The sequence below is a fragment of the Salvelinus sp. IW2-2015 genome, unplaced genomic scaffold (genome assembly GCF_002910315.2).
Source record: "Salvelinus sp. IW2-2015 unplaced genomic scaffold, ASM291031v2 Un_scaffold1421, whole genome shotgun sequence".
Taxonomy (NCBI): Eukaryota; Metazoa; Chordata; class Actinopteri; order Salmoniformes; family Salmonidae; genus Salvelinus; species Salvelinus sp. IW2-2015.
This window is the reverse complement of record NW_019942897.1, coordinates 173,507-178,969: the sequence shown is the minus strand read 5'-3', so window position 1 is coordinate 178,969 and position 5,463 is coordinate 173,507. Positions and strand designations below refer to the sequence as shown.

The following is a 5,463-nucleotide window of genomic DNA, read 5'->3' as shown; positions in this document are numbered from 1 at the left end:
GAGGAAGCTATTGGATGGTAGAGGATAGTGAGAGGAAGCTCTGGGATGGGTAGAAAGTAGTGAGAGAAAGCTATTGGATGGGTAGAGGAGTAGTGAGAGGAAGCTCGGGGATGGGTAGAGGAGTAGTGAGAGGAAGCTCTGGGATGGGTAGAAAGTAGTGAGAGGAAGCTCTGGGATGGGTAGAAAGTAGTGAGAGGAAGCTCTGGGATGGGTAGAAAGTAGTGAGAGGAAACTATGGGATGGGTAGAGGAGTAGTGATTCTCATATTCAGAGTGTAATGAGGCAGGGCCGGACTGGGACCAGAAATCGGCCCTGACATTTCTAACACACCAGACCGTTTTTTCTTTGAGGACCCCACACCTGCTCATTTTTTCCCTTGATGCTCCAATTATTAGCCAGAAAATTCTAATTTTGCACAGAAAACCCAAGTTAGACAGGTCCATTGGGCTAAAAATGGACCAGCACATCTGACATTTGCCTGAAATGCCAGTTTGCCAGTCTGCCCCTGGTAGGAGGCCCAAGGGTCTACTTGACATTCACTTTGGTTTTGTGTTTTCCTATTGTTATATTACTGAGCTGCAGTTAAACCCAATGTACACTATAATGGGGCAGTTAAATCCAATGTACACTAGTATGGGGCAGCTAAACCCAATGTACACTATTATGGGGCAGCTAATCCCAATGTACACTAGTATGGGGCAGCTAATCCCAGTGTACACTATTATGGGGCAGCTAATCCCAGTGTACACTATTATGGGGCAGCTAATCCCAGTGTACACTATTATGGGGCAGCTAATCCCAGTGTACACTATTATTTGCTCCTATCTCATCTCTCTCCTTGGTAATTCAGTAGCATTATCACACCCAAATAACAGTAATCTTTATGGTAACCAGACACTGTGGAGGGGTTAGGGTGTAGAGTTAAGGGTTGGGGAGTGGGAAGGGGGGAGGGAGTGGAGAAACTGGAATCTAGCCATCCACCACAGGAGGTTGGTGGCACCTTAATTGGGGAGGACAGGCTCGTGGTAATGGCTGGAGCGGAATTGGTGGAATGGTATCAAATGGATGCCATTCCATTGGCTCCGTTCCAGGCATTATTATGAGCCGTCCTCCCCTCAGCAGCCTCCACTGCCGTCCACCCTCTTATTTCTTCCTGTGTTAACAGTCAGATTATCTTGTTATAATGTCAGGGGGAGACATGATACACAATAACTGTTGTTGAGTTCTCTGACTCAAGACATCCCATTGTTCTATCTACAGAGAACAATAGTCTATCTCCACAATACCGAGGCTCTGAACTCAGGAGTGTATTATTACCAGTGACAATCATTTTCTAAAACAATTATTATAATGTCTTGGCAAACCTCTCTGTCTCTGTGGTCCCTACCAGGCCTCTACCAGAAGATGGAGACATGGAGGACAGGGGGCTCACTGACAACACCACAAGTAAGTAGAGCAAAAGTTTATTTTCTCCAGTCCAACAATTCAAACATTTCTGCCAGTAAACTGTTCATAGTGATACACTTTCCTCTCCTTTCATCTCCTTTCCTCTCCTCTCCTTTCCTAACCTTTCCTCTCCTTTCCTAACCTTTCCTCTCGTTTCCTCCCCTCTTGTTTCCTCTCCTTTCCTCTCCTTTCCTTTCCTTTCCTCTCCTCTCCTATCCCCTCTCATCTTTTCTTCTCCTCTCCCCTCCCCTCCTCTCTTCTCCTCTCCTCTTATCTCCTATCCTCTCCTCTCCTCCCCCCTCACCTCCTTTCTTCACCCTCGCCTCCCCTTCTGTCTCCTCTACTAGCTCCCCCTAACACCCTGAACGTTGGTGTTTGTGGTGAGTCGTCGGCCCTGCGTAAGCGCCGTACGCTGGTAGCTCTGGACATGAACATGTCATTGGACCAGAGCGAGGGTTCCGTCCTGTCAGATGACTTCTTAGGTAACCCTGACGACCTGGATGTCAACGTGGACGACATGGACACGCCCGACGACAACGACTCCTTGGAGTTTATCACCAACGGCAACGAGCTGGAGTGGGAAGGTCAGACAGGGGTCACATGGTCTGTGGGGGAAGGGAATGGGGGGGCCAGTGATTTTCCTGGAAACAAGACGTGAAGTATAACTACAATATACACTTGACCATATTGGTGGTTTAAAGGTACAATTAGCACATCATTTTGAGATAAAGCAAGACAAGTGAGTAACTTTCAATTTCATGTTCTCTGATGAAACTAAGATGCAATTATATTGAGAGGATGACCAGCATCCACACCTCGTGGTTTTCAGACGACACTCCTATAGTGAGTTCCAAGGGTCTGCCTGGAGGCCAGACAGAGGAGGAGGAGGAGGCAGGCAGACTGTGGAGGACAGTGATCATAGGAGACCAGGAACAGAGGATAGACATGGCTGTCATCAGACCATACCTGAGGGTGGTCACACACGGAGGTTGGTGTCAGGGGATGGAGGTGAGGTTGGGGGGGAGGGGGGGTGACAATGACAATATGCGTGTGTGTGTGTCTGTGGTCCGAATCGAGTAAATGATCACCTTTTCGCCTCTCTCTCTCTCTCTCTCTTTCCTCTCTCTTTTCACCTCTCTTTCACTCTCTTTCACTCTCTCTTCTCCCTTTCTCTCCCTTCTTCCCCCTTTCTTCCCTCTGTCTCTCCTCAGGTTACTACAGGTGGGTCTTGATGCCAATTATAGTGTTTGCGGCTGTTTACCTGCCGAGAGCAGCTGGAGGGACTACACTTACATCATGGAGAACCTCTTTCCTGTAAAACCCACACCACATTGTGTTTTTGTTATATTTTCCCTCAGGAATGTGGTATTTAATATGAGTTGTGTGTATATTTCCCTCAGGAATGTGTATTTATATAAGTTGTGTGTATGTTTTTTTCACGAGAGATTTTATCCCTAAATTGGTTGAACGTCAACTATCACTCAATGCTTTGTCTATTTCCCCAGAGTCGTAAAATCTCCTGTTAATTAAAGAATTTAGACAAAGTCTCAGATTCTGCAATAGATCAATACTTTAATTTCAGAAAGCACTCTGACTTCAAAATGAGAACACAATCGTTTTATACACACACACACACACACACACACACACACACACACACACACACACACACACACACACACACACACACACACACACACACACACACACACACACAACACACACCACACAACACACACACACACAACACAGATGAACTTCACATCAGTAGAAACTCCACCTCTCTTTTAGGTGGGGCTTATTTTCCACAATCAAAAACGTAGTTTCTCATTATCTTCTGCAAGCCATTTCTAACAGTTACTCCCTACCTAGGTTGGGAGGCCTCTTTCCTGTTATTGGTTTTCAGAGTTCTCACAAGTCGACAGTTCAGTTTGTCCTTGAGTGTCTCAAACTATACCCAGCTCTTATTGCGAAATAGTAACACAATGGCCCTAGTCACACACATTATTGAATTATGACTCTAACACTTTTCATACAATTTATGGTTTCAGGTGGATACTTTAGTCATTATCTTAAAATTACAAATAATGTTAAACAAACATTATTCTATCAGTTTTCCCTTCAGTAATGTGTATTTTTAATATGAGTTGTGTGTACGTTTTTTCCTCAGGAAGGTGTGTATTTAATATGAGTTGTGTCACGTTTCCCTCAGGAATGTGTATTAATATGAGTTGTGTTGTTTTTCTCTCAGGAATGTGTATTTAATATGATTGTTGTGTACGTTTTTCTCTCAGAATGTGTATTTAATATGATTTGTGTGTATTGTTTTCCCTCAGGAATGTGTATTTAATATGAGTTGTGTGTGTTTTCCCTCAGGAATGTGTATTTTAATATGAGTTGTGTGTTGTTTCCCTCAAGAATGCGCATTTAATAATTATATGGTTTCAGGGTGGAATACTTTAGTCATTATCTTAAACATACAAATTATTCTATCAGTTTTCTCTCAGTAATGTGTATTTAATATGAGTTGTGTATGTTTTCCCTCAGTAATGTGTATTTAATATGAGTTGTGTGTTTGTTTTCTCGTCAGCTATGTGATCAGTAGCCTGGAGTTGTTAGTGGCTGAGGACTACATGATTATCTATCTGAACGGAGCTACGCCTCGCAGGAGGATGCCTGGTATCAGCTGGCTAAAGAGGTGCTACCACACCATCAACAGGCGGTAAATTATCATTTACGGAACGCACCTTTAAAATGTTGTGTCAGGTTAATTGTATTTATGGTGTGTTTATAGATGTGTAATGTCATGTTTATGATGTGTTTATAGATGTGTTATGGCATGATTATAATGTGCTTATAGATGTTTAATGTCATGTTTATAATGTGTTTATAGATGTGTAATGTCCTGATTATAATGTGCTTATAGATGTGTAATGTCATGATTATAATGTGCTTATAGATGTGTAACCTATGCTGTATGAACATATAGTTAATGTAAATGGTATTTTAATGTCCTCTGCAGGTTGAAGAAGAATCTGAAGTGGCTGGTCATTGCTCACCCATCCTGGTTCATCCGTACAGTCCTGGCTATCTCCAGACCCTTCATCAGGTAAGACCCCTCATCGTCATCATCATCACTGCACTTGGGGAGGGCATGGGAGCCGGGAGGAGCAGCCTCAGGACTCAGAGAGGAGCAGCCTCGGAACTCAGAGAGAGGAACAGCCTCAGGACTCAGTGGGAGGAGCAACCTCGAGACTCAGAGGGAGGGCATGGGAGCAGGGAGGAGCAGCTTCAGGACAGAGGGAGGAGGAGCCTCATGACTCAGACGGAGGAGCAGCCTCAGGACTCAGAGGGAGGAGCAGCTTCAGGACTCAGAGGGAGGAGCAGCTTCAGGACTCAGAGGGAGGAGCAGCCTCAGGACTCAGAGGGAGGAGCAGCCTCAGGACTCAGAGAGAGGAGCAGCCTCAGGACTCAGAGGGAGGAGCAGCCTCAGGACTCAGATCCTTTCTGAGATATGAACCTAAAGAACCATTAGAGAAAACAATGTTAAAGTTGTTCTAATCTTTCATGGACAGACTCCCTGTCACATAACTGGTATCGCATCTGGTCCAATTATGCAAGATTTTAGTTCTAGGCTTTCGAGATGAATGTGATTCAGACTATAAAAATCTCTCTTCCTCTCTCCATCCATCTCTCTCTCTCTGCTGCAGTGTGAAGTTCCTGGATAAGATCCGCTATGTTCACACATTGGATGAGTTGAGCCAACTGATTCCTATGGACCACATACAGATCCCAGAATGTGTCCTGCAGTAAGTCCCCAACCGCCACCAGGGGTCACCGATGAGGCACCTTGTTCAGCCTGCTCGCCTTACCGGAGACACAGCTTAGCTATGGTGTGTGCTATGTATATCACAGGAGGTTGGTGGCACCTTAATTTGGGAGGACGGGCTCGTGGTAATGGCTGGAGCGGAATCAGTGGAATGATATCAAATACATCAATTCCATTTGCTCCGTTGC

The 5,463-nt window shown here is 44.8% G+C and overlaps 1 pseudogene; it reads left to right on the top strand.

Annotated features, from left to right (window-relative positions):
- Positions 1 to 5,463, top strand: part of LOC112070771 (caytaxin-like) — a 37,613-nt pseudogene that overhangs the window by 25,544 nt on the left and 6,606 nt on the right.